Here is a 26,658-nt window from a genome sequence, read left to right on the forward strand (position 1 = left end):
AAACAATAAACGAGATTTGAATAATCTTGGATGTTGCTTATTACCACATGAAATAATAGTAATCTAGATATCCGTGTTAGCGACCTCGACGTTGACAACTATCAGGAGACTGGCACGTGAAGGCCACCAAAGACTTTATGTTCCTTATTAACAGATATATATGGTATTTGTGGACACGAACCAGACCGTTCATCAGATGGGACGTGATTAGGTAGTAATTCATATCTCGAACTTGGAGCTATTCGATCACCAAAACTGTCGGTTTAGTGGACCTTTTGGCCTATGGAACGATAGATTTTTTTTAGGGGGTAGGGGAAGCGAGTTCGGTCTCGATGCTGCTACAAGGAGCACCGTTGGTTGTGGCGTTGAGTGCTCTCATCTTGAAATGTGCCAATTTGTCTGGTGGCTGCATTTGGATAATCTCTAGGCCAAAAAATAGGATCTTCCATTCATCTGATGGGCCACACATGTATTAAAGCCATGGATGACTAAATTTTATAGTACACGTGACATGGTTGATTACAAGAAAGATCGTTCTAATGAGCCATAGCTACTATCGAACAGATTGGATGTCCTTCCTCTGTGAACTTCCAGCGAGTGGACGCCAGTAAAAAAGTTTGGGATTGGCGTTTGTTGTGATCGCGGCACCACAATTTGAACGATTGCATTTAGCTATGGCACTTGTGCAAGACTTCCATTAGGTGGGTTGAACTTGATCAGCTGTTAATCAATTTAAATAAGTGGTGTGTGTTTTAGATAAACGTAAGTTTTAGAATATTCTAGTAAAATCATGAACTCTATCTTGTATTGAGATGGAAAAAGTTGTAATGTGTTGAACTACAATATTTTTTTTTGAAAAAAAATCTAAATCGGAAAGATTAATATAGTACTTTGAATAACACAAAGTCTTGCGAAGTTTTTGCCACCAATCCTAGCAATAAAGTATTAGAGTTAGCCTGAAATTATTTAATTATTCAGAAGCTTTTTAAAAATTTCTTCAAGGTTGAATGAATATCATACAACACTATCAAAACCATTAATGCAAGCTCTTAAAATTATGTTGTGATTGTGTACGTAAACAAGAGTGCCATTAAATCACAACTTTTTGAGAGTTGCTGGCTTTTGACATTGCCCGCTACAATGGGGTACTATGACAATGCTTTGTGGCACATCTTGATGTATGTATTTTACCTACCATGTTTGATTATTTTGCCAACTCATTTTATAGATCTTAAAATGAGGTAAATGTACGTAGCAGGTATACCTCACCATGTGAAATAGTAGTGATTGAGTGCTTACCATACGAAAATTTTTGGAGACCATGATGGTTTTGCATAAGTTGATATTTTCTTTTCATCTAAATTATATGATCTAATCAATATGTTGGATAGCAAATAAAAATTACAGTACGTTTGAGGAAGTTTTTAATGGCAGACATTCAATTGCCACTCTCTTCCTATGACGTGGTCTACTTGAAATTTAGGTTTAACTCCTTTTTCTTTTTCTTTTTCGGCTCATACCCAAAATGAGTTGGAAACTGGATTAATGTCTCCGTAAAACTAAACATAGCACCATCAGTCGCTACAGGGCAGTGACTGTAGGCAATTAACGTTCCTTCCCCTCTCAACCTGTTTGGCACGTCATGTCGCTGTCTAGATAGAGTCGTCTAAATATGATTATTTTATTTTGATAACTCTTGTCGTATTAATGAATAATTGCTATTACCCACTAAATAAACCTATGTAGATAGCGTTTTGAACATGTTTGAGGTGACACAAATTGGCACGTGTCACATAGCAAGGATATAATAGATAAAAAAAATTATTTATTTTTTAACTGAAAATATACAGCCGAGAAATGGGCAGAGAATAAGACTTGCCACTGTACTTGGAACAAAATCTCCGTCCAATTTTAATCATTTTCTGCTGAGTTGAGTGGAGGATATGCATTGTATCACTTTTTAATTTTTATAGTTTGCCCTCGTGTGGCCCATCATATGGTTCAGTTATCTAGACCGTTGGTGTGATGAAACAAGCAGTGTATATACCATGCCTTGAAAATATCACACATTGAAAAATCCTAACCGCTAATCCTTAGAATTTTTAAGTTGACACGGGTCATCGGTGCATTTTCCTTTTAAACTGTTGAAAGGGAAGGAGTTGTAAACAAGTTTTTACGTTAATTGCCTATGAAACAGCGGGATTTAGAAAACCAACGGTCTAGATCTTTATAAATGGATCCCACTTGTCCAAACTCAAATCACAGGAGTACAGCGCATACGTTTGGGTGGAGAATCCTGTAATTCTTACGTTGAAATAGTCATACAAGTTGCGAAACGCTCTCCTTTCCAAAAGGTGGATGATGAAGGAATAAGATCATGCCACGTGGGGGATAGAAGATCAACGGTGGGGAAATGCTAAGTGGGAACGGGATCCAGGACGGTGAAAGGGAGGATCGACCAGCTGAGAGAAGGGCCAAAGCACAGCTATCTCAATGCCAGCCGCCAAATTGGAAATTTCGCCACCCTTTTTCGACCACTTTCAATACTTTCAAAGTCTACACCGCCGTTTCTAATCCATTGGAAAGTACTCCTACTCGGGAGCGACTCTCCAGTACCGAGGGTTTTTTGTTTTTTTTTTTTTTCACACACGCACACACATCCCCACGCTAACGCCGTAGTGAGATTTTACCACATATGGATACTCGAACCCTTTGACTGGGTGGTGAAACTCCTGAGAGTCTACCACCGGAGCAAGAGTAAAGATCCATCCACTGCTGACTTCAATACTGATCAATAGATTAATATTCTGTGGGCCCCACATGATTTATTTGTTTTATCCACGCTGTTCATACATTTTTCAGCTCATTTTATTGGTCGAGGAAAGAAAAAGAGAAAATGACCACTGTAGGCAAAACCTTTTACCCAGCGGTTTTTATGAAGGGATACAAACTTAAGTTACCAACTTAGACTAGCACGTGCAGACAGCGACGTTGAGGACGAAACTACCCCTCCTTTCACGGAAACGGATTGGGTACTCCCCCTGCCACCAGCCAATGGCGGATGGTCTATGGTCTGTGGGCCCCACCATGATGTATACTATTCATCCCTGCCGTCCATATATTTTTCCATATCATTTTATGGTATGCGACCAAAAATTAGTATATCCAAATCTCAAATGTACCACATTACACGAAACAGTGTTGAATGAGCGTCGACCATTAAAAACTTTTTGAGGGCCCGCTGTGATGTTTGTGAGAAATCCTCCCCATCTAAGTTCATTCATAGGGACACAAAGACCTGGATGAAGAAGAAAAACAAATTTCATAATGATCCAAAACTTCTATAACCCCTAAAATGGTTTCAATGGTTCAATCCCCCATTGCCTTTTATAGTGTGGTCTACTTGATAGTTATATCTATCTTATTTTTCGTCTCAAGCCTGAATATGAGCTCGCCAAATAGATGGACGGTTTGGATATAACACAGACCTTATGATGGGACCCACAAAAGCCGATGGGGATTACAACAGCAAAAAAAATAAAAATAAAAAACTGGGAAACTATTGGTAGGGTTCTCTATTGCTACAGTTTTCTATAGCTACAGATTATAACCGTAGCCATAGCGATAGCTTGGCGATCAATCGCACCTCCTGCGATTCCACCGCAAGTCGCTGCCCCAATTGGCGATCAATCGCAGATCCCGCGATTCCACCCCCAATCTTTGGCTATGAATTATAACCATAGCTATAACCGTATTTGTATGCATTTTTTATTTTTTTTGTACATGGAGAATTTTATTCTACCTACATTTTTCTGTAACACATATTTATATAAATATGTATATATAAGCATATAAAAAAAAAATTTATCTCTTTTTTTCATTTATTTCTTTATTCATATAATAAGAATATATTCTAAACCAAAATTAGTTTACTTGACGTACCATATATGATTTTAGGGTTAAAAGTTGGGTGGGCTCAACCCGACCAACTTGTCACCGACCCGACATTGGGTTGGGCTTGGGCAGGGTGTATCGAGTTTGGTCTTGGGGTTGGGCCATACAAACACCAACTTGATAAAACTTGGGTTGGGCTCGGGTTGAGGTCTCAGGTTGCCTGACCCAACATAAACCCGATTAATATACAAGTTCCTTATAAATTAATTATAATTGAGTGCAGATCCTTTGTGTTGAAGGCAAAAGATATTCCAATGCCTCCCCTCAAGCTAACAAGATATGCCGAATTTTCCTCTCCTAAATAAATTGCTTGATACAAAATACAACTTGTAATGGAGTAGTTGTCCTATACTTTAGCTTGTTTGTTTAGAAAAAAATGCATGGAAATGATCGTGAAGTGAAGGGAATTGACCGTGAAATGAAACGGAATCTTCAGAATTGAACATGAAATGCATAGAAATGACCATGAAGTGAAAGGAATTAACCATGAAATGCATGGAAATGACCGTAAATCAACACGGAATCACCAGGATTAACCGTGAAGTGGAGGGAATTGACCGTGAAATGCTTTTATTGGTCCACATTATTTTCGGTGACTCATCTCACATGTAGACTCCTACATGTCAATATCACATATGGGGACAATATATACATTGACTTCTCATTCCAGAGTGAAATGAGAAACAGAATCACCGAGATTGATCGTGAAATGCATAGAAATGACCTTGAAAATCTTTGAACTGGGGGTTATTTTAAAAATTCAAACATGATGGGACCATGAAAATCTTGAAATTTTGGATAAGAAACAAAAAATTAGAACATGATGGGACTCACGACAAGAACACATCATTATGAGCTATTGTGCTAAGCTCATAATGAGCAGGCCAAACTGGAAATTGAGCAGGCAAACATGGAAATGAGCGGAAAAAACTAGAATTTCAGAGGGCCAAATTGGAAATTGAGCGGGACAAACTGGAAATTGAGCGGGACAAACTGGAAATTGAGTGGGCAAACATGGAAATGAGCGGGACAAACTTGAATTTCAGCAGGCCAAATTTAAAATTGAGTAGAACAAACTGAAAATTGAGCGAGCAAACATGGAAATGAGTGGGACAAACTAGAATTTCAGCGGGCCAAATTGGAAATTGAGCGGGCAAACATGGAAATGAGCGTGACAAACTAGAGTTTCAGTAAGCCAAATTGGAAATTGAGCGGAACAAACTGGAAATTGGAGAGGGCCAAACTGAAAATTGAGCGGGCAAACATGAAAATGAGCGGGACAAACTAGAATTTCAGCGGGCCAAATTAGAAATTGAGCGGGACAAACTGGAAATTGAGCGGGCCAAACTGAAAATTGAGCAGGCCAAACTAAAAATTGAGCAGGCCAAACTGGAAATTGAGCGGGATAAACTGAAAATTGAGCAGGCCAAATTGGAAATTGAGCGAGCCAAACTGAAAATTGAGCGGGCAAACATGGAAATGAGCGGGACAAACTAGAATGTCAACGGGCCAAATTGGAAATTGAGCGGAACAAACTGGAAATTGGAGAGGGCCAAACTGAAAATTGAGCGGGCAAATATGGAAATGAGCGGGACAAACTAGAATTTCAGCGAGCCAAATTGAAAATTGAGCAAAACAAACTGGAAAATGGAGAGGGCCAAACTGAAAATTGAGCGGGCAAACATGGAAATGAGCGGGAAAAACTAGAATTTTAGTGAGCCAAATTGAAAATTGAGTGGGACAAATTGGAAATTGAACAAGCCAAACTAGAAATTGAGCAGGACAAACTGGAAATTGAGCAGGCCAAATTGGAAATTGAGTGGGATAAACTGAAAATTGAGCTGGCAAAACTGAAAATTGAGCAGGCAAACATGGAAATGAGAGGGACGAACTAGAAATTGAGTGGGCCAAAATGGAAATTAAGCGGGACAAACTAGAAATTGAGTGGGCCGAACTGGAAATTGAGCGGGCCATACTGGAAATTGAGCGGGATAAACTGGAAATTGAGCGGACCTCGCTCAATTCTTCGGTTCCCTCGCTCAACTCCCAAGTTCCCTTGCTAAATTTCTAGGTTCCCTCGCTGAATTCCTAGGTTTCCTCGCTCATTTTCTAGGTTCCCTCGTTCAATTCCTCGGTTCCCTTGCTCAATTTATAGGTTGCCTCGCTCAATTACTACGTTCCCTTGCTCTATTCTGAGGTTTCCTCGCTGAATTTTTAGGTTTCTCTCACTGAATTTTTAGGCATGATAATTTGAGATATAAATGGCCTGTACAGCAGCTACTTTCTTTGGTAGAAACTGCACCTATATAAGAAAAAAGAAAAGTGTAACAAAAAAAGGATGAATCGGTGGATATGGGAAGCATACTAAAACAATCACATTACTGCACTTCCTATTACTCATTGACTACAACTCAGCACTGTAACCTAATTGCTGTTAGTACCTCATTGGTTTCAAATGGCTTATTTGAATTTAGAAGTATACCCAGGGCAATTTCACAATGAGCAAGTTGCAACTTCCAAAATCACAACACAGCAGGAATTCTGGTCAAGTTAGGTGAGGTTGGTACAATGGCTTCACTTTGGGCTATTTGGGGGGAAAGGAACAATTGTTGCTTTTGTAACCTCCATAGTTCTGTTAGTATAGTTGTAAGGAGAATCAAGATTGATTTAGTAGGTTGGACTTCCAGCTCTAAGTCGGTTGACGCTTGTAAAGTTTTTGCTTTATTAAAATTAAAATTCTTTATGCCTTCCTCACGTAGGCCATTTATAAAAACATGAATCCTTCTCAGTACGACACTAATTACACGTTGAATGGCTAAAAGTCCCTCTCTGAAAACTTCCAAGAAAAAGCACCAAACCAATACCAACTTCCAGCAATTCAACTAACAACTTTCTTACACTTCTCGGAAAGTTCAAGTTTAGTACTTAACCACTAACAACTTCAAGTTCCATTCTCAAACCCAAGAGTCATTGCTGACCAATTATAGACCATAATCTATCCCCCAAATCTTCTAAAAGACACCAACATGCAAGTTTCAACCACATTCTTCCAGTCGTTCCAATTCACACCGATGATTGAGCAAGATAAACAATTACCACATACAATCCCCATGGTCAACATTAAATCACCAACAACTTCAAATCCCATTCCTTAAATCCAAGACTCACTCGCAAACAAATTAAACAACGAATGTTAAAATCCCATCTCTCAGAAAAATTTAAAAAAAACGTCCAAGAAAATGCTGATTTCCAATTTCTAAAAGAAATCATTCAAAAACAAAATAACTACCAACTCAAAAGTCTCAAACAATTCTCGCGTTCAGTATTAAACTACAAAACAACATTGATTCTGTTTTTGTTTAATCCGATACTCTCACCACCACACAAATGACACAACAATGCCAACAAGAACCATCTCCCAAAACTTACAAACTGTTACAAGTTCAAATCTTTGAAAGTACAATGACCTCAAAAACCCCCATGACCACTACTAGCAACAACTTTTCCACTCCCAAATTCAATACTCTCACAACCAAAATAATTACAAACCAACCACCCAAAGATTTGAATGCGGGGTTCGGGATCGACCGGGTAGGCTAGACAGGGGTTCGGGGTCGACCGGGTTGGTTGGACAGCGGTTCGGGGTCGATCGGGTGGAAATGACATTCACACCTCAACTATAATGTGTTTTCTTTTATGTTTGTATTTTTTGGCTTCGGCCTTTCTTTCAATACAACATTCCACAAAATTATCCTTTTCATCTCATGCCTACGACAAGTATCATTTACAAGTTACAGACAAACAATCATACGCTATCAACTTCCTCCAATGTATAGTGAATTTTTATAGGCAACCTATCAATTGAGCGAGAAAACTTAGGAATTGAGCAAGGGAAGCTAGAAATTGAGCGATGGAACCTAGGAATTGAGCAAGGCAATGTATATATTAATCGGATTCGTGTTGGGTCAGGCAACCCGAGACCTCAACCCGAGCCCAACCCAAGTTTTATCAGGTTGGTGTTTATATGGCCCAACCCCAAGACCAAACTCGATACATCCTGCCCAAGCCCAACCCAATGTCGTGTCGGTCATAGGTTAGTCGGGTTGAGCCCGCCCAACTTTTAGCCCTAAAATCATATACGGTACGTCAAGTAACTAATTTTGGTTTAAAAGATATTCTTATTATATAAATAAAGAAAGAAATGAAAAAAAGAGATAATTTTTTTTATATGCTTATATATACATATTTATATAAATATGTGTTAGAGAAAAATGTAGGTAGAATAAAATTCTCCATGTAAAAAAAAAAGGATACAGATACGGTTATAGCTATAGTTATAATCCATAGTCATAGATCGGGGGTCGAATCGCCGAATCCACGATTGATCGTCAATTGGGACACCGACTTGCGGTGGAATCACGGGAGCTGCGATGGATTGCCGATCTATGGGTATGGTTACGGTTATAATCCGTAGCCATATAAAACCATAGCCATAGGTTCTTTCCTCTTTCATTTTTTTTTTTTTGCTGTTGTAATCCCTACCGCCTTTTGTAAGGCAATGGGGAATTGAACGTCTACCATTGAAACCTTTTTAGGGGTTATAGAAGATTTGGATCATTATGAAATTTGTTTTTCTTCTTCATCCTGGTCTTTGTGACCCTATGAATGAACTTAGACGGGGAGGATTTCTCACAAACATCACAGTGGGCCCCCAAAAAGTTTTTAATGGTCGACGCTCATTCAACATGCTTCGTTTCCAGTTTGTCCCGCTCAATTTCCAGTTTGTCCCACTCAATTTCCAGTTTGTAAAGCTCAATTTCCAGTTTGTCCCGCTCAATTTCTAGTTCATGTCCCCCTCAATTTCTACTTTCCGAAATTCCTCCATTCTAGAAATTCTCTAGATGCAAATAACTGAAAAATCATGAAAACATGTCATTTGACATAAATCACTATGCATGCTTCAAAAAATCAGTACAGTGCAAGGCTTGTCAATGGGATTAAAGGGCAGAAAATGTACTTTTGTGAGATTTGCTAGTCCCTATAGGAAAAACAGTTGCTTATAGTTTTTCTCTGAGTTATTGAATGAATGATTGTAATAAGATTAGTAGTGAAGTTAAAGTCTTATTTAGGTACATTTTCCATGCATTTCTCGGTCATTTCCCTTCCCTTCATGGTCAATCCCGGCGATTCCATGCATTTCTAGTGACCTTACTGACCAAAAATGACCCATATAGGGTTAGTATGGGAGTATAAGTGCCCATTTACATCAAAACTAGAGTTATATATAACCCCATTTTCTCACACCTCTTTACCTTGCACGAATTTTCTATGTTTTCCTAGGGCATTTCAAAAGGAAAAATAAGGAGAAGAGAAGAGGAAGCTTAAAGAAGTGGGATCCAACCAAGGAACATTGATCTCCTTTTCCTTGGGAAGACTTCGTGCCGCGACCGGAACCACAAACAGGTGAGATCCGACCCTCGACCCAAAAACCTAGACTATTGAAGCCCTTTTTTCACAACTGCTAATAGAATACATCTATTGTAGAGATCCTTACGCCCTGCGTCGAACTCCTACTTTGAAACCGCCGACAAGTTTGAACCCTATGTTACCATTTTATCGACCCCAGAGGGCCCAGATAATGATCACGGGTTGCGATCTATGCTTAAGAACTTGTTGTGCTGTTTATTTGAAATGATTTGCAAATGCTATGTTTTATGAAATGCATTGTAGTCCATGTGTTCGATGAAATGCCTGACTCATTCTTGCACATTTCAGCTCATTTCTGCTCACTAATGCCTACAGTTCCTATTTCCCATGCTATGTGTTCACTCAATCATTTATGCAATCCAAGTTGCTCAATCTAGAAGTTGGTATTTGGAATTACAAAACTATTGTCATAGTGTACTTGAAAACAAATTTGCAGATATTTGTTCCTCCTAGTGATTTTATTCTACTCTATAAACCACACTACCTCTTCAGTGGTTCTGGGTCCCTACTCATGGCTTAGTGGTAGACTCACAGGAGTTTCAACACTAAGGTTATGGGTTCGAGTACCCATTGTGGTGTAGGAGAATGTACCGATCAAAGGATATCTAGTCGACAGCAACGAGGAGGAGGTGACCAAGCAAGAACTCGGTATTTTCGCCTAACAACCAAAAGGTAATTTTCTCAGTCTGCTTTTGGGTACCCATGTGACTTGAATTGCAAATCTCTGTCTAAATCATGAGGAAATGAAAAAAGTTAGTAATGTTTGCTAGTATTCATGAGAAAGTAGTCTGCTGGCAATTCAGTTATATGCCTTTCAAAATTCGATTATATGCCTTTCAAAATTCAGTTATTTGCATTTCATATGTTGCTTGCTGAAGTTATATCATCTTTGCTGAAATCTCCCAGGCTGGAAGATCCTAGCCTTTTTTTACTGTCGTAGCCTGAAAATATCTTTGGAGGCTTCCTATCTCTTCATGGCACCCAACAATGGAATAATGATATTAAGTAAACATGGCAATTAGAAAACACTGGTTTGAGGAGAGTAATTCAACCTCTAGACAAATTGAATGTTTTTTTTAAAAGACAAATTCATTACCAAAATATTCCTAGATCTTTATTTTTATTGAACAATCGCTGCACCTTTCTTGATGTATTTCGATTATTATGAATAAACGTGCCATTAAATGAAGGGAAAGTTTTTCCAAAGAATTGGACTAAACTTGGTGGTGAGATCTTGTTAATTTGTATTATCATTATGTAGGGAGAAGTTTGCTTCAGTGCCTAATGGTTCAGTGGTGGTGGCTTTGATGTGGCTGCAAGTGCCAGTGGTGGAGCTGCTGAGGCCAAGAAAGAAGAGAAAGTGGAGGAGATGGAGAGATGCTCCATTGCTTTCAGAGTAATGTAAGTTATAGTGCACGTAGTTGCTTTGGGATACCTAGTCCAATCCATGATGTACATTGTTCATCTTTAACCCCTACATATAATTCCAACGGATCACTCTTATTAGGCATTCATGACCATGCCATCCATCTTTAACAAATGCCAACTAAAGATGCCACTTTTGACTCCTGGGACAGTTTCCCCTTTTGTACATAATATGTTGATTTCTCTATTTCTCTTGTGATTATGTGAATAGAGCTATTGTTACCAAATGAAAATAGTGTTGTGGCTCTATGGTAAAGTATTATCTCTACTCCATGAAACTAGAAAGTAGCTGGCTGATCTGCTTTGCAACTTAAGAAAATGGTAAGATGCTCTTTAGCTTTTGCTGGTTAGTGATGGTTTATTCGTTTCAAACAAGCAAATTAATGCATAACTCCTACTGTTGTAAATTTCCACAGGTCAAAGAGCTTTAGAAGGCAACAAGAACCATACAAACCCTCTATTCTGAGGCCAAGGTCAGCTCTGTCAATCAAATCTTGCTCCTTTGATTAAAATTTATGGAAAATGAGCGGGCCAAACTGAAAATTGAGCGGGCCAAACTGGAAATTGAATGGGATAAACTGGAAATTGAGTGGGACAAACTGGAAATTGAGCAGGCAAACATGAAAATGAGCGGGACAAACTAGAATTTCAGCGGGCCAAATTGAAAATTAAGCGAGCAAACATGGAAATGAGCGGGACAAACTAAAAATTGAGCGGGACAAACTGAAAATTGAGCGGGCCAAACTGGAAATTGAGTGGGACAAACTAGAAATTGAGCTGGCCAAACTGAAAATTGAGCGGGACAAACTGGAAAATGAGCGGGCCAAACTGGAAAATGAGTGGGCCAAATGGGAAATTGAGCGAGACAAATTGAAAATTGAGCGGGCAAACATGAAAATGAGCAGGACAAACTAGAATTTCTATGGGCCAAACTGAAAATTGAGTGGGCAAACATGGAAATGAGTGGGCCAAACTGGAAATTGAGCGGGCCAAACTGGAAAATGCCACCTCTAGAGCCATGAATAGACCTGAACAAGGAGAGAAGGGCTAGCTTTGCCAACTTCAACTGCTCTTGGGAGTAATTAATAAACTCTAAAAGATTGAAAATCCATTGTCCTTACACAAATGTGCAAGTCCTGAAACATGACAAATATCAAACTGGTCATAGCATTTTTTTAGGTACGTTAGAACGATGCTTTGACATAATGAATACCCTGGGAAATAAGCCACTTTCAAAATACCCACTAATATAACTTCTCCAATTTTACCAATTATAAATGGTAAGTCTTTAGAATTTTAAGAAACAAGACTATGTGAGATTACTTCAGGATCATTTGAATTGGGGGCACCTAGATGCATTGGATACTTCAATTACCAGGCATTGCAATGCCTGGATGGTGTAACTACTGGCAATTGAACATAAAATAATGAAAAGCTGAAAAGCTGCAAACATAACAAAAAACAATGGCTCTTCGATATAAACACGTAAAACTTGTCGTAGAAGACATAAAACATTGTGGGGATGTTCAATGCACAATGAAGCCAAAATGTGAACTATTTAGACCACCTAAGGTGGATCCCACATTTATAGGGAGAGGGTATATCCAAGATTCTTCATCAATTATAGGGGATGCGCCTAATATAAGTTTCCAACAACCCAGGGTATATCTACCAGATTACTCAATTTTTATGAAAATGTTCATAAAGCAAACATCCTAGCTTATCCTCTTGAGGCTGCATGCCTCTAGAATGCCTAGAATATCACCTGATTGCTGAATGGTCTCTTAGTTTGGTGCTGGATGTCTTGGAGGGACCAAACATCCAACCTTTTCTGTTTCAAATCCTTTCAGATGGAAAATCAAAATAATATTGGGATACTCCATTATGAACCAACCCTATTGGTTCATCGATAAATCTGTGATCACTTCTTTGTTAATTGTGTAGTAAATTGGTTGTAGCATCACCCGTGGAGGATTATTTTATATACATTTACGATCTCCCATGTCCTAATAAGACTCCTCAGCTCATTTGCCAGTGTTGTTTCCGACCTTTTCTTAGGATTATACATCATATGTTGTAGGAAGAATTTTAATCCTTCTATAAATAAATTTCATCCTTGTTGGGAGTATTTAAAATTTTATTAGGGTGAGAAGTTGGGGTTCTCCATCTTCGAATTGGTTGTGTGAATAATAGTACAATACCTTGTTTGCTTTTAGTGCTCGTATGTAATGGTTATGGGTTATCTACAAATGTGATGTGAAGAGTTGATCCAAATTACTTGTCTTCCTTTTTTAGCAACCAGCCAAGGAAAACGTACCTAAATAAGACTTTAATTTCACTACTAAACTATGGAGGTGTCCCAAAAGAATATTTTATGGATCTTCCGAGGAATGCTTTAAATGATGCTCAATTTCCAGTTTGATGAATTTTCGTTTGCCCCACTCAATTTTCGATTTGTCCCGCTCAATTTCGTCTACCCAATTTGTTTGACCACCTCATTTCGATTTCGCTCAATAGGCTTTGGCCCGCTCAATTTCCGATTTGGCTTGTCGCTCAAATTTTTCGCTCAATCGAATTCTAGCTTTGTCCCAAATTCTAGCTCAATATTGATTCCGCTCAAATCAGTTCAGTCAATGTGAATTGGCCGTGAATTTCGCCCGCCCAATTTCCCGCCTAATTTCCTTGGCCCGCCTCAATTTTCGATTTGGCCCGCTCAATTTTCAGTTTGTCTCGCTCATTTTCTAGTTTGGCCGGCTCAATTTCTACTTTTCGAAATTCCTCCATGCTACAAGTTCTCCAGATGCAAATAACTGAAAAATCATGAAAACATGTCCCTCATAATGTTGTTCTATTTTCTCTGCCGCCCCACCCAACACTTACACGTCTGCCATAGAAGCCCTACCAACCGTGAATTTGGGAGTGCACTCAAGAACACCCAAAATAACCTTTTGATTCTATGTATGGTATATATGATGATCAATGTTCAATATTTTGATTGTGTTGCGGTTTTTTAGGTCGTATTGTTCGAAGGTTGGATGCTTGGTTTCAAACCTCTACCAAACGAAGTCGTCAAGCAGTTGACCCATAGGTTAGCCCTTGAAAAAGGGATCCAGCGCTCACATCTGTTTAATATTGCATGTGCTGGTCCATGAATACTTTTGTGTTGTGCTGGTCCATGAATACTAAAATGAAGAAAAGGAAGGCTGTAAATTAGTGAAAATATACTATACCAACCAAAAGAACTCATCCTGAAGAGGTGGTTTGATTTTGTTCTCTGATAATCCAAGTAAGACTAAGAATGGTTATAATTTTTACTACTGATTAGTTTTTGGTTTTTGTAGTTATTAAAAGACTAGAAATTTGTAGTTTTCTCAATCTTTCATCAGACTCTTCTTAGAAATTTGTAAAAAGTTAGCATTTATGATAAATACTAGCAATTAATGCTATTTAGAAGATTATTTCCATGCATTTCATGGTCATTTCCCTTCACTTCATAGTCATTTTCATGTATTTCACGGTCAATCCCGACGATTCCATTTCATTTCACGGTCATTTCCATGCATTTCACGGTCATTTTCCTTCATTTCACGATCATTTCCATACATTTCATGGTCATTTCCATGCATTTTATGGTCATTTCCCTTCATTTCACGGTTATTTCCCTTCATTTCACGGTCATTTCCATGCATTTCCTAGCAATTCCCAAGACCTCAACCCAAGCCCAATCCAAGTTTTATTGAGTTGCTGTTTGTATGGCCCAACCCCAAGACCAAACCCGATATGACCAAGCCCAACCCAATGTCGGGTTGGTCACAGGTTGGTCGGGTTGAACCCGTCTAACTTTCAGCCCTAAAATTATATATGATACGTCAAGTAACTAATTTTGGTTTAAAAAATATTCTTGTTATATGAATAAAGAAAGAAATGGAAAAAAGAGAAATTTTTTTTATATGCTTATATTTACATATTTATATAAATATGTGTTAGAAAAAAATGTAGGTAGAATAAAATTCTCCACATAAAAAATAAAAAATAAAAAATAAATAAATAAGAAAAAAGAAAGTGCACAGGGATACGGTTATAGCTACGGTTATAATCCGTAGCCGTAGATCGGAGGTGGAATCGTGAAATCTGCGATTAATGGCCAATAGGGACAGCGACTTGCGGTGGAATCGTGGGATTTAGGATTGATCGCCAAGCAACTGCTATGGCTACGGATTATAACCGTAGCTATATCCATATCCCTGTGCATATGCCATTACCATTCTGCTTGAATGTCTACCGTTGAAACCCTTTTAGGGGCCACACAAGTTTTGGACCATTATGAAATTTGTTTTTCCTCTTCATCCAGGTCTTTGTTACCCTATGAATAGATTGGATGGAAAATAAATGTTATGGTGGGCCCTACAAAAGTTTCAACGATGAAAATCAATTTTCCGCTGCTCTGTGGTGTGGCCCAGTTGATCTTTGGATATGATTTTCTTTTTTTTGATAATGCTCCGAAATGATCTAGAAATATGGATGAACGTTGTGGATATAATAAATACATAGCTGTGGGGCCATGTAACTTTGATCTCTTTTAAGCCGCTCGTACAGCTCTCAGTTGGAGGAGCGTCAGCGCTCCTCTTCGCAGTGAAAGTGAAAAGAAGGGGTAGTTTCGTCCTCAACGTCGCTGTCCGCACGTGCTAGTCTAAGTTTGTAACTTAAGTTTGTATTCCTTCGTAAAAACCGCTGGGTAAAAGGTTTTGTCTACAGTGGTCATTTTCTCAAAGAAAAATGAGGCAGATCCAAACTATAGAAGGAACACAGCACATGAAACAGAGGCAATTGAGCGCCCACCGTTAAAAACTTCTCAGGTTCTACTGTAATGATTATTTATCATCTAACCTATTGATTAGGTCACACAATCTGGATGATGTGAAAAACAAATGTCAGCTTGATCCAAAACGTTGTGGCCCCGAGAAGGTTTTAATCGTAGGCGTTCAAATGCTACTGTTTTCTTTGGTGTGGTTGACCTGAGATTTAGATTTGCTTAATTTTTCTAATCATTCCTTAAAATGCGCCAAATGCATGGATGGACGGAGTGGATAAAACATATACATCATGGTGGGGTTTATAGAGCTTTTCCAGCACCCGTGTCGATAAAGGAGGAGCAACTACCGAACCCGAGTCCCCGTTGAAATGAGAGGAGTTTGCGTACACTTCAAACGTTGGATGTTTTTCATTTTCAACCGTCCAGTAAATGTCCACAAATCCTATTGTCAGATGTGAAAAAGAGTTCTAATTTTTGGTTTATCATACATCTAAACTGAAAATCATAGTTTGGCGATTTTAATTTGAATTAATTGTACGCATAGTATGAAATTTCAAAATAATTTTTAAGTGCATGCGTATCATCCATCACCATCTTCCAGAGTATCCAACTTTTTCTCTCTCTTCCTTATGATTCTGTGCACCGTACAATACAGTTCCCGGCCATTACTATCTGCAAATGTGGTACGTTCCTCGAATTTGAACCACTCGATTCTGAGGCCTGCTTAAGATCAGCCATGTTCCAGAAATCAGATTTTAATTGGACAATCTGGGGCTGCGATTGACAGACATTTCTCTCTTGAATTAGGACTACTTACTAATTTTGATTTCTACCGTTCATTGTATGGTCATCAATCGGCCAGGTAGGGTCATATATCAGCTGTTAGTTTTGGATTATAATTCATCTGCTCTAGTTTAGGACGGTACGGTTTTTAGGTCCATATGAAGCGTGCATCAGGAGAGCCGCCACCAGCATAGTGGTTGTGAGAGCGGATTGGCCAGTGACCCTGTCATAGCCCATGGCTAGTGCTCGGTGGTCTGTGGGCCCCACCATGATGTGTGTTTCATTCATGCCGGCCATCTATTTTTCTAGATCATTTTATGGTATGAACCCAAAAATGAGTTATATCCCTATCTCAAATGTACCACATGACAGAAACAGTGTTTATCGAACGTCCACCATTAAAAACTTCTTAAGGGCCATAAAAGTCTTGGATCAAGCTGATCTTTGTTTTTTCCCTTCATCTATGTCTTTAAGACCTTATCAACAGATTTCATGTCAAATAGACAGTACAGTGGGCCCCAGGAGGATTTTAATGGTGGACATTCAATCACTACTGTTTTCCTGTGGTGTGGTCCACCTTAGATTTATATTCCTCTCATTTTTGGGATCAAGCCCTAAAATGATCTTTAAAAATGAATGGACCACATGGATAAAACACATACACCAAGTGGGGCCCACAGTGCACCAACCCCTGGCCACCGGGCTAGTGGCACTGTGGCAGCGATACTAGCCAAACCGCGTGCGACAAAGCAATGCAGTGTCGTGGATAGACTGCAATCACGGGCTGCGCTTTCACGGTTTTGTCGTTTGAGCTCTTTTTCTTAAACCAGCTCAACCTCAGTTCCTTGCCATGACGCTAGATGGTGGAGACGGTAGAGATAGGTAAGATGTACAATTCTACTGCTGCTCAATGTCTGTACATCTATTAGCTTTCAGGTTTTTATCGATGAATGTTTCAGAAGAAATAAGCTTTTGACGAGTTTTTACTTTCTCCTGCTCTCGTTAGTAAAAAGAATATTAACTATTTATATGAGAATCTCCTTGCACGACAGTTTTAGTACTTTATAAATATTATGCTATGAGGTGCATGGGACTATGTATGCATGTGCAATTTACCACTTTCATATTGAGTCACATTTGCCACATGTTTATATATATATATATATATATATATATAGGGAAAAGGTAGTATGCGCTCGACCTCACGATAAGCAAGTGTGAGGTCGAGCTGTGTGGGCCCCACCGTGATGCGTGTCTACCATCAACACCATGCATTTGATGGGTTCCCTCTTAATTATAGGATATCCCAAAAATCAGCCATATACAGAAACTCAGGTGGGCCATACCATCTAAAATCATGTGAAGACACCGTTAAAAGCATATAAAAACACTTGGTGGGGCCCACATGAGTTTTGAATGCTGCTGAAACTTGGTCTGAACCCTAATCCAAGTGGGACACACATAATGGATGGGCTGGATTTGCAAAACACATCTCGGTGGGCCCAAAAAATGATTATGAATGTTTTAATGGTGCACGGCCCCTCCCCACTTCTGTATGTGGTGTGGCCCACAAAAGTCACGGATTGACTTGATTTTTGAGATCTAGGCCCACGATGGAATGGTGCATCTGACTGATGGGGTAGATGTTCAAAACGCATCACGGTGGGGCCCACACAACTCGACCTCATGGGACGAACTCGTGAGGTCGAGCACATAGTACCTTTTCCCATATATATATATATATATATATATATATATATATATCGTCTTTTAAATTCAAATGTTTCAATGATTTTCTTATACATTTAAATATTTTCAATTTGTAATAGTTTTCCACTTGATTTTTTTTGCTTCTTATTGATGGGGATTTTCTCTTCATTGCTGGGTTCGATGAAATCGATCCAGTTTCGATATCATTGATAATTGTTGGATTTTTCACCGCTGGTCACTGGACAGTTTTTTGGTCCTGTCGATATCATCGATAGGACTTCAGATGATATCGAGGCTGTCATCGAGAGTGGTTCAATGACATCGATAATTGTTGGAACTTTTCTGGTCGTTGGACAGTTTTGGTCCTGTTTCAATATCATCGAAGGACTGTCGATGATATCGAAGCTGTTATTGAGTGCCCGTCGATATCATCGAAGAGTTCCGCAGATGCGATTGCGGAAACGCAGATTCTGCAGATTTTGTTTCCTATTTGGATTCTACCTCCTTCTATTCTTATATAAAAGGGTATATGCGGGATTGAGGTGGAATTTCAGGGTATTTTTGGGTTTCTTAAAGCTTTGTAAGGGTTTGCTAAAGGACTTAGGCTTATCAAAGGTGTGAGAGAGAGAGAGAGAAAGGGAGAGAAGAAGCTTGTGGAAGGGAGGCTATGCTCGTAGAGGTGATCTACCATATTTCAGCGCTTTCACATTCTCGTAATCGGTGAGATCTCTTGTCTTCTTTATTTCTCTAATTGTTTATCTACTCCTGCGTGAGTGAAGAAGGTTTGATCCAAGCGGTGTGTGTTTGTGATCGGTTATAACGTTCTAATTTATAGTGGATTGTTAATCTGGACGAGGTCCCGTGGTTTTTACCTCTTTGAGAGTTTTTCACGTAAAAATCCCTAGTGTGGTGTGGTTTATGCTTTGATTTAGTTCATTGTATTATTATTCCATAATTCTGGTTTGTTTCGGGAGGCTAGATCCTAAGGTTTTGTCCAAGACCCCCAACAAAGTAGTATCAGAGTTAAGTTCATTGAACAGGTAGAATCGGTTTTGAATTATGAAAGGTGGCTCATCAAGGATGATCAGCCTTAATGGTTCTAGCTAGACCATATGGAAGGCTAAGATGGAGGACTTGCTTTATTGCAATGATTTATATTCTCCAATTTTAGGCATATCAGTAAAATCCAAGGATATGTCTGATAATGATTGGAAGAATATGGACCGAAAGGCGGTGGGATTTATTAGACAATGGCTGGATGATTCTGTGTTCCACCATATGTCTACAGAGACCTCAACCGCTAGCCTATGGATGAAGGTATAAGAGGAAGACAGTCAGTAATAAGATTTTCTTGATACGACGACTTGTGAATCTCAAATTCAAGGATGGTGGTTCTGTGGCCGAGCACATGAATGAGGTCAGCAATATAGTGAACCAGCTCTCCACTATGAAGATGGTCCTGGATGATGAATTACAGGCATTGCTATTGCTTAGTTCATTGCCTGACAATTGAGAGACATTAGTAGTGTCTCTAAGTAACTCCACGCCAGACGGAAAGATATCCATGGAACAGGTAACCAGTTGTCTCTTCAATGAGGAAATAAGGAGGAAGTCTAAGGGGTCTACTCAGTAAGAGGCCCTTGTGACACAGGAACGGGGGAGAGAAAAGAATAGGAAGGGCGGGAAGGCCCGAAATAAATTAAGAGGCAAGTCGAGTACCAGGAAGGATGTTGATTGCTGGAATTATGGCAAGAAGGGCCACTACAAGCATGAATGTTGTGGTAAGAAAAAGGACAAGAAAAGAAAAGGAAATGAGAAGGAAGATGAATCAGATTCCACTGCGGTCGCTTCAAATGGCGACATTGTAGTTATTCTTTTAGCAGATCACGATATATGTCTCACGGTTACGAGTTAGGACATCGACTGGGTGATAGAGTCGGGAGCCTCGTTTCATGCGACTCCATGCAAGGATTTCTTCACAAGCTATAAGTCAGGTGACTATGGGACCGTGAAGATGAAAAATTCTGGCGTATCGAATATCGTAGGAGTCAATGATATTTGTGTGAAGACCGATGTGGGCTACACATTGGTTCTCAGGGATGTGAGGAATATCCCAGACCTTCGCCTCAACTTGATGTCGACGGGAAGGCTGGATGATGATGGCTATGAAAGCCGGTTTGCTGGTGGGTATTGGAAGCTCATCAAGGGTTCGTTGATCGCAGCCAGAGGAAAGAAGTGTTGCACCCTTTACAATACAAGTGTCAGTGTATGCAAGGGTGGGTTATATGCAGCGGAAGACTCAGCTATTAACATGTGGCACAGGCGTCTAGGCCACATGACTGAAAAATGGCTTCAGGTACTAGTGAAGAAGTGACTCCTTCCAGACGTGACAGGTATACCTCTTAAAACCAATATTGATTGTTTATTAGGGAAACAACATAGAGTTTCATTTATTAAATCCGCTTCTCATTTTAATAAAATGCATGCATTAAATTTGGTTTATTCTGATGTTTGTGGTCCTATGAGGACAAAAACCTTGGGTGGTACATTGTATTTTGTCACTTTTATAAATGATGCTCTAAGAGGGTTTGGGTTTATGCTTTGAAATCCAAGGACGAGGTCTTTGGTGTGTTTAAATTATTTCATGCTATGGTTGAGAGAGAGACAAGTAGATCATTGAAGTGCATCCGCACTGACAATGGTGGTGAATACATTAGCGACTTTCATGAGTATGGCAAGTCTCTAGGTATACGGCATGAACAGACGGTTCCCAAGACCCTTCAGCATAATGGTGTAGCTGAGCGAATGAATCGCACAATTGTAGAGAGAATCAGATGCATGTTATCCCATGCGAAGTTGCCCAAGACGTTCTGTGGAGAAGTAATGCACACGGCGGTGTATTTGATAAACAGGTCTCCATCAGCCCCGTTGAATGGAGAAGTACCTGAGAAGGTGTGGACTGGACATGATCCATCGTACAGTCATCTCAGGGTGTTTGGATGCAGGGCATCCGTTCACGTACCAAAGGATGAGAGGTCCAAGCTCGATATAAAGATCAGGCAGTGTGTGTTCTTGGGGTACGATGATGAAAAATTCGGTTAAAGATTGTGGGATTCGACCGAGAAGAAGCTTGTCAGGAGCAAAGATGTGGTTTTCTTTGAAGATCAGTGTATGTAAGACATTGAAAAGTCAGAGAAGAACCAACCTAGTTCAGGTGAGCTAGAGGACATGGATCCGGTTACTCCTCCAGTGAGCCTGATGACAGGGGAGTACAACAAGGTGCAGAGGGCGAGGGAGTTCCTACAAAAGATGGACCGAGGGAGCAGCCCCTACTTGATTCACCTGCTGAACCACAGGTGAGGAGGTCATCCAGGGACAGACAGCCGTCTAAGAGGTACTCGCCGCATGAGTATATTATGCTTACTGGTGGGGGAGAGCTAGAAGATTATTCTGAGGCCCTAGCCGACGAGCATAAGGGGGAGTGGTTGAGAGATATGCGAGAGGATATGAGATCCTTGCATAAGAACCACACATATGATATGGTGAAGTGGATACTTGGTATCTAAGAGGCTCATCTAGGTTGAGCCTATACTATGGTGACGGAAAACCTGTGTTAGAGGGCTACCCAGATGCAGATATGACAGGTGACATAGACTTCAGGAAGTCTACATCGGGGTTCATGTTCACGTTTGTAGGGGGTGCGGTTTCTTGGCAGAGCAAGCTACAAAAGGTCATAGCATTGTCGATGATATAGGCCGAGTACATTGCAGTCATAAAGGCATGTAAAGAAATGGTTTGGATGAAGAGGTTCCTACATAAACTTAGTCTGAAGCAGGAGCAGCACGTGGTCTATTGCGATAATTAAAGTGCTATACACTTGAGCAAAAATTCAAGTTAGTACTCTTAGTCAAAGCACATAGAGATTTAGTATCACTGGATCAAGGATACTTTGTGTAAGACCCGTATCCTAGTCCGTACTATTTCGTCAAATCCCGCGATCCTTCCCGTCAAATTCCGGGAACCTGCAACATATAACCGATATTTGTGCACGACCCTAAGTTGAATCTCGTAGATTTGAGTCGGCTTAATCCGAGACTTGTATCATTGCGACCGCACCGTCGCCGCGGTTCCAACGTCGCGACTCATGCACCGATGTGATACCCTGGCCGGAAGATGTGGGCCGGTGTTTATTTCGAAGAAAATGTCGCGCGTTTGCAATCCTAAGAGAATCTCTACAACATGTCAAATCAATCCCATCAATCCCCTCATGTCAAGTACAAGAGCACCCATGCTTTCCTTTTTCACAAGTTAAGTAACCACCAAAGTCAACCAATCCATCACCTCACTCATCACTCACATCCATCACCTATCTCCCATCACTTCTCTCCTTACAACTCTCTCTCTCCCTCATTTTCCAAGCAACAAATCCCAAGCAAAAGAGGTGCACACGTCCAAGCCTTCCCATGGAGAGAAAAATGTGATTTGTGTGCCCCACTTTTCCATCCTTTTAAGCTTTATCCTAGCCATTCAAACCTCATCTCCCTCTATCAAAGTGAAGCACAAGGAGATCGGCGTTTGAACGGACCGAGAAGATCGAACGGTGGGTGCTTTTATAGGCTAAATTTTTCATGTTCTTATAATGGGCCAAGTAAGGCGTACCGATCAATGGTATGGATCTCACTTTAAACCCTAGGTGTGGCCGATGGCCACCTTGATGCTCATGATCATTCCATGATAGGGCCATTCTCCATGGACCCCATCATGATGTTTATTTTTCTTGTATAAAAAGAGGTCATCTAGACCTTATATCTTGGTGGAGAAGGGATCTCCACCGTTGATCTTTGATTTGGTGGGCCCCTATGCAATGTGACCCACTTGATTTATGTTTTAAATTATGCAAGGGAGGGCCCATAGTGTCGGGGTCCCTCCATCATACGCGTCCCACTCTATTTCCCTCTCTCTTTCTCTTTCTCTCTCTTTCTCTTTTCCTTTTGTGTGATGGTTTAGTTGAATGGCCCACTTGGATGGACTCCACTTTGATGTATGTATTTCCCATGCCATCCAACCCTTTCGTTTGGTGGCCCACGTCCTTAGGTGGGGCCCACCTCAAACATTTATACTATGCCAAAGCTGTCCAGCGTCCCCGTTGGAAGGAAAACATAAAAATTAGCCTTTTCAAGGCTATTTGGGTGGGCCGCTGGAGTAGGCCCCACCTTAATGTAAGTATTCAATCCATGCCATCCATTCCATTCTCGAGTTCATTTTAGGCGTTGAGCCAAAAAATGAAGCTGATCCGAGTATCTGGTGGGCCATAGCATGAGAAACTATGGTGGTTACCATTGAAAAATCAACTGCTGTGTTTATTCACCAAAATATATTCAATATTAGGCTTGTTTGGCTTGTATTAAGCCATGGGACCCAACAGCAGGGTCAGATTCCACTGATGCGGGCCCCATACATAAAAAACCACAATATTTCATGATTTAAAAAAAATTAAATTCATGCAGCAGACGTTGCTGCTGTCATAGACGCAAGCAGCGCCTACTGCTGCTGGCGGGCGGGCGGACGAGCTGGGACCCACAATCCCAGCCGTGGGCCCCACAATGATGTATATTTGTCATCCAATCTGTTTATTAGATGGGTCCCTGGTTAAAGTAGGCCCCCTCCAAAAAAATCGGCCCGATCTGAAACTCAGGTGGCCCACATCAGAGGAAACAGTGGGTTGAACTGTCTGCCATTGAAACCCATTTTTGGGTCCACAGGAGTTTTGGATCAAGATGAAATTTGTTTTTCCCTTTCATTCAGGGTCGTGTGACCTTACCAACGGGTTAGATTGCAAATAAACATTGTGGTGGGCCCCACATGGGACCCACATCAGTGGGCGGTGAAACCCCCCCCCCCCCTTTATGTGTTCTATCCACACCGTCCAAGGGATAGTGTGTGTATGTGTGCGCGCATGTGTGTGTGCGTGCATGTGTGTGCGCGCATGTGTGTGCATGTGCGTAGATATATGTATGTATATATATATATATATAATATTATATTATATATAATATTGAATATATATACTGTATATAAATTATATATTATATTATACATAATATATATGATGGTGGGCCTTCATGTGGACCCCCCCACCATGATACTTGTGTTGCACACAAACTGTCCAACCATTTTGAAAGCTCTTTTTACAGACTTGAGACTAAAGACAGATCTATAGTCCAAGTGGACCCCACTTTGGTATAAATATAAGGCCCCAGGGTTAGGCTCATCTTGATGTATTATGGCCCGTTGTTGGGGCCCACTTGAGTATGGACATAGGGCCCAATTGGTGTGGCCCATCTAATGTACATAAGGCCCATGTGATTAGGCCCATTCAATGTATTTGTGGCCATTGTTGAGGCCCACCTTGATATGATTATAAGACCCATGTTATAAGGCCCATTGTGTTGTATTCAAGGCCCATAGGTTATAGCCCATCGCAATGTGCACAAGGCCCATTGATGCGGCCCACTTGATTTATATAAGGCCCATATGATGTATCTAAGGCCTATGGGTCAAGGCCCAATAAGATGTATATAGGTCCATTGCAATGTGTGATTCCCTATGGTTTGGGTAATGATATTTTATGGTGGGCCATGCCTTGGGAGCAATGTTGGTTTGACGTCCACGTTGTAAGAATAAAGTTGGTTAAATGTCCACATTATAACTCTCCCTAGGGCCCATTGGTAGGCCCATACTTATTGATGGTTCATCACTTTGTAACATACTTAGTATATCTCCATGATTCATGCCCATACACATCATATGTATGCTTGATATGAGGAATGTTTGACCATAGCATAAGCCGTTGAGCTGAGACATTTACGGGACTCCTTATGAGACGGAGTGCCCCATATGATCGCGTGGTATGCGTAGGATTGCTGCATGATTGTACGGTATGACTCATGCATCTCGCATTTGTATGACTTGATCACTGCACACCCTAGCGACATCAGGGTCGTGGCTCCACAGACACATCGTGGATGGCCATATTGGATACCGAAAATGCTTGGTTCTAGCACTGTGGGCACTTAGGATGTCCTTGGGTGAAAGTCCCACAACCTTTTTAGTATCAAGAGATGCTTCAACGTCTAGATTGAGTGGATACACGAGTGCCCGAGTGCCGAATACCAGTAGGCCGCTTCTCCCACTGTGTCGTGGTCGGTTGGAAGGGGGTGTGGCCTTATCCGCCCGAGTGAGGGGGCTATAAGATAGGCTGAGTTTGACTAGCTCGCAAATGAGCCTGCTATCGACGAACCGGGTAGGTATTGACAGACTACTGGTCAGGCGGATAGTGTGGTCTCTTCCACTTGCTTGACTGTGCAGCTAGGGAGGAGGCAGTCAGTGTGAGTGGACTAGACCCCGGTGATATCCAGAGAGGAACTGTATTGATATGTGTACTTGATGAGTACTGGCACGCTTGTTTTGCATCTCGTATATGACATTTAGCTACATAAGCCTCGCATCACATGGCCTTGGTATGGCCGATAGCATTCATGCCTTGCATCATATAGCTTTGGTACAGCTGATAGCATTCATGGACTTACTGCATATTTTTGCATTACTCTGATATTGTACACTTGACACTCGCCTTACACACACTTTCACCACCCTCTAAGCTTTCTATAAGCTTATGCACGATAGATGCGTGCAGGTGGTGTTAGGTTGCAGCAGCGTTGAGCTTGGAGCGTGCAGCCGAGCTTCTAGAGTTTCTGTTACTTTCATTATATTGTATTTTCCCTTCATACGCATTGTACTTAAAGTTTTTGATATAGTAGATATGTGGTGTTGTTGTTTTGTGACTTGGTTATGCTTGTGGTTATGCTCCATTACAAAAAAATCATATTAAAAATCCTCCTTGTAGGATCCCAGGATCGGAATCTGGCGTATGGGCGCTGGGAGCCGAGAATGGGGTACTGCGGAGGCTGTCGGCATCGGATTCGACGATCGGGAATTTTGTGAGCCCGTTTTCCCAATTCGGGGCGTGACACTTTGGAACAGAAGGTGTTATAGCTTGAAAAGGTCCACACGAACGATAATGGGTCAGACATGATGACGAAGGCTTTGCTCAAGGGCAAGTTTGAGGTTTATAGAAACCGGGCTGGCTTGAAGAAGGTGGATTCCTCCTGAGTCGAAAATGGAGAGATTTGATGGAAATTTTCTCCTCATTGCTGGGTTCGATGAAATCGAACCAGTTTCGATATCATCGATAATTGCTGGAATTTTCACCACTGGTCGCTGGATAGTTTTTTAGTCCTGTCGATATCATCGATAGGATTCAGATGATATCGAGGTTGTCATTGAGAGTGGTTCGATGACATCGATAATTGTTGGAACTTATCTGGTCGCTGGACAGTTTTGGTCCTGTTTCGATATCATCGAAGGACTGTTGATGATATCTAAGCTGTTATCGAGAGCCCGTCGATATCATCGAAGAGTTCCGC

The sequence above is a fragment of the Magnolia sinica genome, chromosome 5, assembly GCF_029962835.1.
Source record: "Magnolia sinica isolate HGM2019 chromosome 5, MsV1, whole genome shotgun sequence".
NCBI lineage: Eukaryota > Viridiplantae > Streptophyta > Magnoliopsida > Magnoliales > Magnoliaceae > Magnolia > Magnolia sinica.